General features: G+C 33.6%; 1 protein-coding gene across 2 annotated transcripts in view; it reads right to left on the bottom strand.

The window, feature by feature from the left end:
- blo (bloated) overlaps positions 1-15,432 on the bottom strand; it is a 445,168-nt gene that overhangs the window by 71,734 nt on the left and 358,002 nt on the right. The window lies entirely within an intron of this gene.

Below are 15,432 nucleotides of genomic sequence, written 5' to 3'. Positions count from 1 at the left end.
AAGAGGAAAGGGATATTAATTGCCCGCTTCAATGGAATTGCTTTCCTTAAAAGCCTAGCTCTAATAACTGTCATTAAATTGATTTAAGAGTATCTGCTGCTTTTTTGTTGTTGTTATTGTTATTTTAAAAGCCTAGTAACTGTTGAGTGTCCCCTCCAGCAGCCACTTTAATGCCAACAATCAGCCAAACCAACCACCTAAAAAAAGGCATTTCAAAAAATAGGCAACATCATCATTTGTCTTAAATTACTAATGTAACGTCCGAATGAAGATGATGCTGATGACGATGATGATGCCGCCGCCGCCGCTCACAAAATGGTGTTGATGGATGTAGGCTGTATGAATGAAATCAGCCAAAGGCTTTTTTGTAGGAATACATCTTAATCTGTTATTAACAACAAATTCACACGTACAAATATTATTAAAACATCAAGGCTAGGGCTAGGGTGCAATGCTGCTGTTAAAAGTATAGGAGGAAATTCCTAAGAAGACAAAAGAATAACGGCAAGGAATTTTTTAAATAAAATCCGAAGAATATTCCAATTAATTTAAAAAGGAAGGTTTTTTCATTCATTTCATGGAAAAGGTAACGTTTTAGGCTACAGTAACAATGGGCAAACATTAAATTACAGTAGAATCCTGATAATAGCTACGAAATCTCTTCATAGAAGGAAATTTGGAGTTCCGAAATGTACGGCAGCACACCAAAACAACCTTACATAGAAGGGAACACAACAGATCTGCAGTAAGGGAATATACATATTTCTCCCGTAAGAGGAATGCGTTCTCCCTCACGGGATATTTTCACATCGGATCGTGAGGTGGTGACCACCACAGTGATAAATCGCAGCATAAGCAAGCCAGCCCAGGATGAATCAGATTTCATTGCAACTAGTCAACTCAATAATTACTCGGCAAGTTATAATACCAACAATGGTATCAGAACTATACACATCTTTCCCCCTCACCTTGACAAATGTTATCGCCACGCAACCTAAGCGATGAAGATAAGGGGTTGGGCTTGGAGACTCGTAAATACTATGAGGATGATTTGCAGCAATCGAAACACAGCAAATCTTCAGCTGAATCTTCCAATACCCCCAAGATACGCAGTTTTACGCCATGAAGGGAAAATGGTTTCCACACCACAGCGGAACGTTGTAACACGCCCACCCGGGACATTAATCCCAATGACGATATGAGTTATCGCAGGGCACGTTTAGAGTCCACAATACTAACACGACGTTTAGGAGATTACGGTACCTTGGAGCGCAATGGTTATCACAATTCCCGAGAAAACTTCCACAAACGTCACCTGGAGGAAAGGGAAAACTATCATCCCAAACGTTATCTCAGTAATGTTATCTAAACGTTATCTCAATTATCCCGAGAAGGAAATTGTAAGAGACTCCTATGAGCCCATGAGATATCACAAGCTTGAGGTCAAGGAAATTCTCAACAAATATTCTCCCGAAAGGAGCCATCTCGACATAATTTCACCATCAACAGCAATCAACGCCACCACCCCCAGCACCACTGTACCCAATTCCACCATGGCAAGGAGCTCACGCTGCAAGCATACCAAATACTATGATGATGGTCACGGTGGCGTCAAAGAGGTCTATGAGCGTGAAACACAATTCGATCCTGACGGTAAACCTCATGTACGAGAAACTAGGCACCGAGAACGTTTGGATTCCTACACCGGCAAGGTAATACGTGAAAGTTCACCTTTGATGGAGCCCCAGAGGCACAGAGAACGTTTGGATTCGTATACCAAAAAATGGACGTGATAGTTCATCCTTCGCTTTTGGAAACAAGACATCGTGAGCGGTTGGACTCTTTTACTCACAGCAAGAGTACAAGGGATAGTTCTCCCCTTAAGGAAAGGCAGTTAATAACCGATTATGAGCCCAAATGTTTTGATTCCCAATTCACCATAACCGATCAATATGGTTCGTCACCCGAAAATATGAAACGCTATGAGCTAAACTCTGATAGGGGTGTCAACAATGGTCGGTTAAGCAGTGAGGATCGCTTTCACAGCTGCTTGAAGAGAGACAAATTGCAGCAGCGTAGTTTTGAAAAGGGCGATTCGGGTATTGAAAATGATTTCCGCAAAGAGTCCTTCAATTTAGATTTGGTGACAAGGTAAGATAAATAAATTAAACACCCGGATAACATTTTCTATACGAAAACCTTATCCGGATAACATTTTCTATACGAAAACCTTATCCGGATAATATTTTCTATACAAAAACCTTATCCGGATAACATTTTCTATACAAAAACCTTATCCGGATAACATTTTCTATACGAAAACCTTATCCGGATAACATTTTCTATACGAAAACCTTATCCGGATAACATTTTCTATACGAAAACCTTATCCGGATAACATTTTCTATACGAAAACCTTATCCGGATAACATTTTCTATTTTCTATACGAAAACCTTACCTGGAAAACATTTTCTGTACGAAAGCCTTATCTCGATTACATTTTCTATACGAAAACCTTATCTGGAAAACATTTTCTATACGAAAACCTTATGTGGATAACATTTTCTATATCCGGATAACATGTTCTGTACGAAAACCTTATCCGGATAATATTTTCTATATGAAAACCTTATCCGGGTAACATTTTCTATACGAAACCCTTATCCGGATTACAGGTTCTATACGAAAACCTTATCCGGATAACATTTTCTATACGAAAACCTTATCCGGATAACATTTTCTATACGAAAACCTTATCCGGATAACATTTTCTATACGAAAACCTTATCCGGATAACATTTTCTATAGGAAAACTTTATCCGGATAACATTTTCTATACGAAAACCTTATCCGGATAACATTTTCTATACGAAAACCTTATCCGGATAACATTTTCCATACGAAAACCTTATCCGGATAACATTTTCTATACGAAAACCTTATCCGGATAACATTTTCTATACGAAAACCTTATCCGGATAACATTTTCTATACGAAAACCTTATCCGGATAACATTTTCTATACGAAAACCTTATCCGGATAACATTTTCTATACGAAAACCTTATCCGTATAACATTTTCTATACGAAAACCTTATCCGGATAACATTTTCTATACGAAAACCTTATCCGGATAACATTTTCTATACGAAAACCTTATCCGGATAACATTTTCTATACGAAAACCTTATCCGGATAACATTTTCTATACGAAAACCTTATCCGGATAACATTTTCTATACGAAAACGTTTATACGGATAACATTTTCTATACGAAAACCTTATCCGGATAACATTTTCTATACGAAAACCTTATCCGGATAACATTTTCTATACGAAAACCTTATCTGGATAACATTTTCGATACGAAAACCTTATCTGGATAACATTTTCGATACGAAAACCTTATCTGGATAACATTTTTTATACGAAAACCTTATCCGGATAACATTTTCTATACGAAAATCTCATCCGGATAACATTTTCTATACGAAAACTTTATCCGGATAACATTTTCTATACGAAAACCTTATCCCGATAACATTTTCTATACGAAAACCTTATCCGGATAACATTTTCTATACGAAAACCTTGTCCGGATAACATTTTCTATACGAAAACCTTGTCCGGATAACATTTTCTATACGAAAACCTTATCCGGATAACATTTTCTATAAGAAAACCTTATCCGGATAACATTTTCTATACGAAAACCTTATCCGGATAAAATTTTCTATACGAAAACCTTATCCGGATAACATTTTCTATACGAAAACCTTATCCGGATAACATTTTTCTATACGAAAACCTTATCCGGATAACATTTTCTATACGAAAACCTTATCCGGATAACATTTTCTATACGAAAACCTTATCCGGATAACACTTTCTATACAAAAACTTATCCGTATAACATTTTCTATACGAAAACGTTTATACGGATAACATTTTCTATACGAAAACCTTATACGGATAACATTTTCTATACGAAAACCTTATCCGGATAACATTTTCTGTACGAAAACCTTATCCGGATAACACTTTCTATACGAAAACCTTATCCGGATAACATTGTCCATACGAAAACTTTATCCGGATAACATTTTCTATACCAAAACGTTTATACGGATAACATTTTCTATACGAAAACCTTATACGGATAACATTTTCTATACGAAAAACTTATCCGGATAACATTTTCTATACGAACACCTTAACCGGATAACATTTTCTATACGAAAACCTTATCCGGATAACATTGTCCATACGAAAACTTTATCCGGATAACATTTTCTATACGAAAACCTTATTCGGTTACGATTTTTGATAAGAAAACCTTATCCGCATAACATTTTCTATACGAAAACCGTATCCGGATACAATTTTCTATACGAACTGCTAATTCGAATAACATTTTCTATACGAATTGAATGTGGAAAAAGAGGGTTTCTATAGACAAAAAACAACTTGGGGTCTTCTCTTGGCTGTGGACCTCTTGAGGCCGTCTTCAGACAGAATTTTCTAAAGAAATATGTTCTGTTCCTAATTTTTAGCACGTTTACATTACGTGTTTTATATGTATAAGTACGTTTGAACAAAAAAAAAAAAAAAAAATTAAATAAAAAAACAAATGCAATGAATTATTGCTAATCTCAAACAAAACACTTAAGAAACAAACAGAACTGACATGATCGACAACACTCACACACATGAAATGACAAAACAAAATAAATGTTTTTACTATTAACACACAATATGCAAGATAAAACATGATTATTTATGATCTCAGTTAAAAGATAATTTATCAATATTGCAAAAAAGAAATCCGCATAGCTGTGGTATAGGTTAATAGCACATATGCCAAACAGAGATCACAGCTCAAATGCTAAGAAAATATTGTATTGTGGTGGGGTCGTTCCAAGGACCAGGGCCAAGGGGAATATTGTGAGTTAACGGACTTCTGCGACTTTTGGCCAATAAACGTGGATTTTTTAAACAAATTTTTTCCACCACCCATAGGCCAAAAAACGTGGATTTTTTAAAAAAAAATTTTCCACCACGTGGATTTTTTAAACAAATTTTTTCCACCACCCATAGGCCAATAAACGTGGATTTTTTAAACAAATTTTTTCCACCACCCATAGGCCAATAAACGTGGATTTTTTAAACAAATTTTTTCCACCACCCATAGGCCAATAAACGTGGATTTTTTAAAGAAATTTTTTCCACCACCCATAGGCCAATAAACGTGGATTTTTTAAACAAATTTTTTCCATCACCCATAGTCCAATAAACGTGTATTTTTTAAACAAATTTTTTCCACCACCCATAAACCAATAAACGTGGATTTTTTAAAGATATTTTTTCCACCACCCATAAACCAATAAACGTGGATTTTTTAAAGATATTTTTTCCACCACCCATGCGCCAATAAACGTGGATTTTTTAAATAAATGTTTTCCACCACCCATAGGCCAATAAACGTGGATTTTTTAAATAAATGTTTTCCACCACCCATAAACCAATAAACGTGGATTTTTTAAAGAAATTTTTTCCACCACCCATGGGCCAATAAACGTGGATTTTTTAAAGAAATTTTTTCCACCACCCACAGACCAATAAACATGGATTTTTTAAAGATATTTTTTCCACCACCCATGCGCCAATAAACGTGGATTTTTTAAATAAATGTTTTCCACCACCCATAGGCCAATAAACGTGGATTTTTTAAATAAATGTTTTCCACCACCCATAGGCCAATAAACGTGGATTTTTTAAAGAAATTTTTTCCACTACCCACAGACCAATAAACATGGATTTTTTAAGAATTTTTTTCCACCACCCACAGACCAATAAACATGGATTTTTTAAAGAAATTTTTTCCACCACCCATAGACCAATTAACGTGGATTTTTTAAAGAAATTTTTTCCACCACCCATAGACCAATTAACGTGGATTTTTTAAAGAAATTTTTTCCACCACCCATAGACCAATTAACGTGGATTTTTAAAGAAACTTTTTTCCACCACCCATAGGCCAATAAACGTGGATTTTTTAAAGAAAAATTTTCCACCACCCATAGGCCAATAAACGTGGTTTTTTTAAAGAAAATTTTTCCACCACCCATAGGCCAATAAACGGGGGGTTTTTAAAGAAAATTTTTCCACCATCCATAGGCCAATAAACGTGGATTTTTTAAAGAAATTTTTTCCACCACCCATAGGTCAATAAACGTGGATTTTTTAAAGAAATTTTTTCCACCACCCACAGACCAATTAACGTGGATTTTTTAAAGAAATTTTTTTCCACCACCCATAGGCCAATAAACGTGGATTTTTTAAAGAAATTTTTTCCACCACCCATAGGTCAATAAACGTGGATTTTTTAAAGAAATTTTTTCCACCACCCACAGACCAATTAACGTGGATTTTTTAAAGAAATTTTTTTCCACCACCCATAGGCCAATAAACGTGGATTTTTTTAGAGAAAATTTTTCCTCCACCCATAGGCCAATAAACGTGGGTTTTTTAAAGAAAAATTTTCCACCACCCATAGGCCAATAAACGTGGATTTTTTAAACAAATTTTTTCCACCACCCATAGGCCAATAAACGTGGATTTTTTAAAGAAATTTTTTCCACCACCCATAGGCCAATAAACGTGGATTTTTTAAACAAATTTTTTCCATCACCCATAGTCCAATAAACGTGGATTTTTTAAACAAATTTTTTCCACCACCCATAAACCAATAAGCGTGGATTTTTTAAAGATATTTTTTCCACCACCCATAAACCAATAAACGTGGATTTTTTAAAGATATTTTTTCCACCACCCATGCGCCAATAAACGTGGATTTTTTAAATAAATGTTTTCCACCACCCATAGGCCAATAAACGTGGATTTTTTAAATAAATGTTTTCCACCACCCATAAACCAATAAACGTGGATTTTTTAAAGAAATTTTTTCCACCACCCACAGACCAATAAACATGGATTTTTTAAAGAAATTTTTTCCACCACCCATAGACCAATTAACGTGGATTTTTTAAAGAAATTTTTTTCCACCACCCATAGGCCAATAAACGTGGATTTTTTAAAGAAATTTTTTCCACCACCCATAGGCCAATAAACGTGGATTTTTTAAAGAAATTTTTTCCACTACCCACAGACCAATAAACATGGATTTTTTAAGAATTTTTTTTCCACCACCCACAGACCAATAAACATGGATTTTTTAAAGAAATTTTTTCCACCACCCATAGACCAATTAACGTGGATTTTTTAAAGAAATTTTTTCCACCACCCATAGACCAATTAACGTGGATTTTTTAAAGAAATTTTTTCCACCACCCATAGACCAATTAACGTGGATTTTTTAAAGAAATTTTTTCCACCACCCATAGACCAATTAACGTGGATTTTTAAAGAAACTTTTTTCCACCACCCATAGGCCAATAAACGTGGATTTTTTAAAGAAAATTTTTCCACCACCCATAGGCCAATAAACGTGGTTTTTTTAAAGAAAATTTTTCCACCACCCATAGGCCAATAAACGGGGGGTTTTTAAAGAAAATTTTTCCACCATCCATAGGCCAATAAACGTGGATTTTTTAAAGAAATTTTTTCCACCACCCATAGGCCAATAAACGTGGATTTTTTTAGAGAAAATTTTTCCTCCACCCATAGGCCAATAAACGTGGATTTTTTTAGAGAAAATTTTTCCTCCACCCATAGGCCAATAAACGTGGGTTTTTTAAAGAAAAATTTTCCACCACCCATAGGCCAATAAACGTGGATTTTTTAAACAAATTTTTTCCACCACCCATAGGCCAATAAACGTGAATTTTTTAAACAAATTTTTTCCACCACCCATAGACCAATAAACGTGTATTTTTTAAACAAATTTTTTCCACCACCAATAGACCAATAAACGTGTATTTTTTAAACAAATTTGTTCCACCACCCATAGGCCAATAAACGTGGATTTTTTAAAGAAATTTTTGCCACCACCCACAGACCAATTAACGTGGATTTTTTAAAGAAATTTTTTTCCACCACCCATAGGCCAATAAACGTGGATTTTTTAAACAAATTGTTTCCACCACCCATAGGCCAATAAACGTGGGTTTTTTAAAGAAATTTTTTCCACCACCCATAGGCCAATAAACGTGGATTTTTTAAACAAATTTTTGCCACCACCCACAGACCAATTAACGTGGATTTTTTAAAGAAATTTTTGCCACCACCCACAGACCAATTAACGTGGATTTTTTAAAGAAATTTTTTTCCACCACCCATAGGCCAATAAACGTGGTTTTTTTAAAGAAAATTTTTCCACCACCCATAGGTCAATAAACGTGGATTTTTTAAAGAAATTTTTTCCACCACCCACAGACCAATTAACGTGGATTTTTTAAAGAAATTTTTTTCCACCACCCATAGGCCAATAAACGTGGATTTTTTTAGAGAAAATTTTTCCTCCACCCATAGGCCAATAAACGTGGGTTTTTTAAAGAAAAATTTTCCACCACCCATAGGCCAATAAACGTGGATTTTTTAAACAAATTTTTTCCACCACCCATAGGCCAATAAACGTGAATTTTTTAAACAAATTTTTTCCACCACCCATAGATCAATAAACGTGTATTTTTTAAACAAATTTTTTCCACCACCCATAGACCAATAAACGTGTATTTTTTAAACAAATTTGTTCCACCACCCATAGACCAATAAACGTGTATTTTTTAAACAAATTTTTTCCACCACCCATAGACCAATAAACGTGTATTTTTTAAACAAATTTGTTCCACCACCCATAGGCCAATAAACGTGGATTTTTTAAAGAAATTTTTGCCACCACCCATAGGCCAATAAATGTGGATTTTTTAAAGAATTTTTTTCCACCACCCATAGGCCAATAAACGTGGATTTTTTGAAGAAATTTTTTCCACAACCCATAGGCCAATAAACTTGGATTTTTTAAAGAATTTTTTTCCACCACCCATAGGCCAATAAACGTGGATTTTTTAAAGAATTTTTTTCCACCACTCATAGGCCAATAAATGTGGATTTTTTAAAGACATTTTTTCCACCACCCATAGGCCAATAAACGTGGTTTTTTAAAGAAATTTTTTCCACCACCCATAGGCCAATAAACTTGGATTTTTTAAAGAATTTTTTTCCACCACCAATAGGCCAATAAACGTGGATTTTTTAAAGAAATTTTTTCCACCACCCATAGGCCAATACATGTGGATTTTTTAAAGAAATTTTTTCCACCACCCATAGGCCAATAAACGTGGTTTTTAAAGAAATTTTTTCCACCACCCATAGGCCAATAAACGTGGATTTTTTAAAGAAATTTTTTCCACCACCCATAGGCCAATACATGTGGATTTTTTTAAGAAATTTTTTCCACCACCCATAGGCCAATAAACGTGGTTTTTTAAAGAAATTTTTTCCACCACCCATAGGCAAATAAACTTGGATTTTTTAAAGAATTTTTTTCCACCACCAATAGGCCAATAAACGTGGATTTTTTAAAGAAATTTTTTCCACCACCCATAGGCCAATACATGTGGATTTTTTAAAGAAATTTTTTCCACCACCCATAGGCCAATAAACGTGGTTTTTAAAGAAATTTTTTCCACCACCCATAGGCCAATAAACTTGGATTTTTTAAAGAATTTTTTTCCACCACTCATAGGCCAATAAATGTGGATTTTTTAAAGAAAATTTTTCCACCACCCATAGGCCAATAAATGTGGATTTTTTAAAGAAATTTTTTCCACCACCCATAGGCCAATAAATGTGGATTTTTAAAGCAATTTTTTCCACCAACCATTTCTTTAAAAAAAATTTTTCCACCAACAATAGGCCAATGAACGTGGATTTTTTCCACATTTTTGCCACCAACCATTTCTTTAAAGAAGTTTTTTCCACCAACCATAGGCCAATGAACGTGGATTTTTTAAAGAAATTTTTTCCACCACCCATAGGCCAATAAATTTTTTAAAGAAAAATTTTCCACCAACCTTAGGCCAATAAATGTGGATTTTTTAAAGAAATTTTTTCCACCACCCATAGGCCAATAAACTTGGATTTTTTAAAGAATTTTTTTCCACCACCAATAGGCCAATAAACGTGGATTTTTTAAAGAAATTTTTTCCACCACCCATAGGCCAATACATGTGGATTTTTTAAAGAAATTTTTTCCACCACCCATAGGCCAATACATGTGGATTTTTTAAAGAAATTTTTTCCACCACCCATAGGCCAATAAACTTGGATTTTTTAAAGAATTTTTTTCCACCACCAATAGGCCAATAAACGTGGATTTTTTAAAGAAATTTTTTCCACCACCCATAGGCCAATACATGTGGATTTTTTAAAGAAATTTTTTCCACCACCCATAGGCCAATAAACGTGGTTTTTAAAGAAATTTTTTCCACCACCCATAGGCCAATAAACGTGGATTTTTTAAAGAAAATTTTTCCACCACCCATAGGCCAATAATCGTGGATTTTTTAAAGAATATTTTGCTACCACCCATAGGTCAATAAACGTGGATTTTTTAAAGAATATTTTGCTACCACCCATAGGTCAATAAACGTGGATTTTTTAAAGAAATTTTTTCCACCACCCATAGGCCAATATATGTGGATTTTTTAAAGAATATTTTGCTACCACCCATAGGTCAATAAACGTGGATTTTTTAAAGAAATTTTTTCCACCACCCATAGGCCAATATATGTGGATTTTATATCCTGTCAAAATATTCTTAAAAGCTCCTACTTTATAGCTTTAAATATCCTATCAAAAATGTACTTAAAACACCACATTTTTAGCTCCGAATTACAGCTCCTGAAGATATCCTACCATGGGAAAAGTTAAGGAATTTCCCATGCTTTTTTCCAAAAATAACTCCCAGTTTCCATAATTCAGCTGGGAACCAAATCAAAAATACTTTCAAAGTGTAAAGTGTTTGATTAACAGGTTTCGTTGTTATTGTTGCTGTTGTTGTGTATTTTCTTCTTCTATTCTTTACTTTCCATGCCACTTAAAAGGAAAACTTTACTGCTTCTGCATTTAAGATGAATGTTGAACATTCAACATCGTCGTCATTGCCATAATAATAGGCCCCCGAACTCACAATGGGGGCCCATCAAAAAGCCATATGCAATTCTATATAATTATGGCCAAAGACGTATCATCTTCAACATTATCGATGTTTTGTGGTTGGTTGGTGGTATTGGCCAATGTTACAGCAAGAGAAGAGAGGGGAGAGAGAGATAGACAAAGAGTATGCCAATGAAAATGAAGTGGTTTTGTTGTTAGGCAGGCAGGCAGGCAGCTAGCCAGCCAAGCAGGCATTTAAAACATTGAGACATGCAAACACTTATTTTTAAATAATGGGAAAATTTTTGTGAAATATTTTTTATGACTGACTGGTTTGTTTTCTTCTTCTTTTTCTTTTTTACTGGTCGCAGAAAATTAAAAGGGAAAGAAAATTATGGGTTATGGGTGTTGTGAAAATATTTGTAAAACATTTGTTTTGAAAGAGAAATTGTTTTTCGTTTTTATGTTGATGTAGTTAATTGGGGGGAACAACAAACAAATATATTTGAAAGGGAAATTTGGAAATATTTTTTTGGAACGTAAATTTAAAAATAAAATGTGATATTTAAAAAATACTTTCAAAATTTTAATAAAAAAAAAATTAGAAAAAGTAATAGAATTGCAATACAAGGAAAGAAAAATTAAAATAAAAAAATCATAGAAATAAAAAATATTTTTTAATGCAGATTAAAAATTAATTCTGTCGTTTTTTAAGGCTTAGTATAGTTTTTTATTTTTTATTAAATTGAACGATTTTAAAAATATTATCCAATTAAATAAACCCAATTAACACTCCATCATTTATTTCAAAATTTGAATTGAACTTTGCAAAAAAGGCAATTATACTGCTGACATAAATTGCAATAACAACAAAAATTAGAGCGTAAATAAATAAAAAATCACAAATTTAAATTTGTTTTAAAAACATATTCACCTAACAACGCCCCTAATTTCAACATAAAAACAAAACAAAAAAAAAACGTTATGGAAAACAATGTTAACTAAGATTTTATAACGCAATCAATTTTAAATCCAGAGAATGGCAAAAAATTTTAGAATTTGTAGCAATAACAACAAAAAAAAAACGACAACAACGAACGCTCACTCCACTTGAAACATGAATAAGCATTTGTTCTGTCAGTTAGCGAAATTCCCCGCTCAAAGAACAAACCACAAACATTCATTCATCAATCAAATTTTGCAGTAAACGCAAAAAAACTAACAGCCACCTTTTTAAAACCCTCAACTACTACTCAAGTGGCAAAATGCTGCTATAATAAATAACAACAAAGACAACAAAAATTTATAAAAAATATAACTTCAAAAATATACTTAGAAAAATCTAAATCTAAAACAACAACAAAAAAATCTCCTAGTCTACCCGCTGGTGTTTCGGCTAATGTTAGTCTGGTGGTTAATGGTGTTGGCATTACCAACACTCCCACTTTGAATGGGGGGTACGTTTATTTTTTTTTTGGCAATCAGCGGCCCCGGAATGCAATAAACAAATTGTGTTAAGATTTTACTTTAACACAAATTCTTAACGATTATCATTTGTGTGGGGTTAGTTGCTGCTGCTGGTTGCTGGCTGTATTGTAGGGTAGAATGTAATTTATTTTCAAATGCATTTTTAAAACGCTCTTATCACAATTCAAATCATTCATTTGCAAGCAAAACAGGAAAAAATAATAATAACCACAAGGAATTAAAATGATATTAAAAATAATGCGCAAATTACTACTGCAGGTGGTGGAAGTATTGTTTCGCCAGAAAAGGTGAAACAAAAGACTTACACAACAAACTTTATAATCTTAAATCAAATTTGGGTTTAGCATTCATATAGTAGACACTGAAGGTACTTTCGAAAATCATTTCAGATATATTCATAAAAACTTTTCTTTCATGGTTCATGTTATGTCTTCAAAAATTCCGAAAGATCCTCCTGAAATATTTTTCAAAACTTTACGTTTATAGCCCTGATATCCTTTCAAAAAATAAAATTTAAATTGTATATAAAATAAAAATATTTCCAAAAAGTTTAAATCGATGCATATCCTTTCAAATATAGTCTTAAATACTCCACCTTTTTAGCCCTAAATAACCTTTCAAAAATATTCTTTAAAACTCAACGAATATAACATTGAATATCCAGTCAAAATTTTGACTGTTCTTTAAAGATATTCCCAAAAACTCCACATTTAAGTCTTTGAATAACCTTTCAAAGTCTTTTTTGAACTCTCGGTTTACAGCCCTTAATAAATAAGTAAAACAATTTACGTTTATAGCCCGGAATATCCTTAAAAATATTCTTAAAGACTCTGCGTTTATAGCCCTGAATATCCTTCCAAAAATAATCATAAAGACTTCACGTTTATAGCTCTAAATATGCGTTCAAAAATATTCTCAAAAACCAGTAACTGTTGGGTCCTGACTATTCTTGAATTTTTTTTCTTAAAAACTCCACGTTTGTAACCCTGAATAACCTTCCAAAAATATTCTGAGAAACACCACGTTTATTGCCCCGAATATACTTTCAAAAATATTTTTAAAATCTCCGGGTTATAGCCCTGAATATCCTTTCAAAAGTATTCCTAAAAACTCGACATTTATAACCTTTCAAAACAATATTCTTCAAAACTCCACGTTTATTGCACTGAATATATTTTCAAAGATATTCCAAAAAATTTCTCGTTTACAGGTTTGATTAACCTTTCAAATATCAAAAATATTCTCAAAAATTTCGTGTTTATTCATTAAAAATATTCTTAAAAATTCCACATTCAGAGCTCTAAATAGCATTTCAAAATATTCTTAAAACTCCACGCTCAAAGCCCTGAATAACCTTTCAAAAATATATTTAAAAACTTTACGTTTATTGCCCTGAATATCCTATCGAAAATATTCTAAAATAGTCCCCGTTTAAAGTCCTGAATATCCTTTTAAAAATATTCTTAGAAATTTTCCATATATAGCCCTGAATGTCCTCTCAAAAATATTCTTTAAAACTCCACATTTGTAGCCCTGAATATGCTTTCAAAATTTTTCTTAAAATCTGACAATTGCAGCCCTGAATATACATTGTTTATAGGTTTGACTAACCGTTCAAAATTTTATACCCTTTCTCAAAATATTCTCAAAAACTCCTCGTTTACACATTAAAAATATTCTTAAAAACTCCACATTCAGAGCTCTAAATAACCTTTCAAAATATTCTTAAAACTCCACGCTCAAAGCCCTGAGTAACCTTTCAAAAATATTTTTAAAAACTCCACGTTTATAGCCCTGAATATCCTTTCAAAAATATTCTAAAAAAGTCCCCGTTTAATGTCTTAGAAATTCCCCATTTATAGCCCTGAATGTCCTTTCAAAAACTTTCTTAAAACCTGACAATTGTAGCCCTAAATATACATTGAAATCAAATAGCCATTACAAAAATATTGTTAAAAATTTCACGTTTGGAGCTCTGAAATTCCTGGGAAATGTATTCCTAAAAATCCGCGATTAATTTTTAAAAGAATTTCTAAAATCCGCTATTCAGACTATTCCTATTAGTCCAAGATTCAGTCATAGAAAGATATTCTTGAAAACCCCACGTTTAGAGCTCTAGCGGTCTTACGCAACAGTGACTCTGAAGGTCCTTTCCGTTTTAGGTACCATTTTCTGCGATCTGCACCTGTTATATTCGGACTCTTTTTAAAGTGCAGTTTACGCATTGGTAAATGTCAAGCACAATGCCGATATTATTGACATAGGGAAGTACATGTCAGGGGCTGCCGGCATAGAGAGTAGCCCCTGACATTGTTTATCACCGTCTCTTCCACCACAGGTCGTTGTCGGTGAGATGCAATGGGTACATTTCAGGAATTGTTCAGACCTGACTTTTCTGAGGGAGTATAGCAATAGGGATTATATTGAATCATGCTGCGTCAATTTGATTCCCAGTGAGTCTTCGTAGTCGTCATCGGAGTATGAAACATTCCAGCAATTTCGCTAACAGCAGTACCATCCACAGTCTTTAACAACTCGTATTGCTGTTCCAGTTCCAGACAATGTAGCATTTCTGCAGTTTCACTGCGGTGGTCTTCGTGGCAAGATTAATGATATTGTGAATTTTATGAGTCGAAGAAGAATAATGGTCTTGGCGATTCAGAAAATGAAGCTGAACAACACCTGCAGTCTTCGTAGTTGTGATGGACATAAAGTAATTAGCTTAGATCGTATAAGAAGTGGAGTTGGTGGACTTGCAATCCTATTGCGTCAGTCTGTCTAGTACAGATAGAATGTATGGGTGTATCCTTATCTCCATCAATATA

Source organism: Musca autumnalis, unplaced genomic scaffold (assembly GCF_047663935.1).
Source record: "Musca autumnalis isolate F117 unplaced genomic scaffold, ASM4766393v1 scaffold_5, whole genome shotgun sequence".
In the NCBI taxonomy this organism is placed as follows: domain Eukaryota; kingdom Metazoa; phylum Arthropoda; class Insecta; order Diptera; family Muscidae; genus Musca; species Musca autumnalis.
The sequence above is the reverse complement of the archived record's forward strand: the minus strand, read 5'-3'. Positions and strand labels throughout refer to the sequence as shown.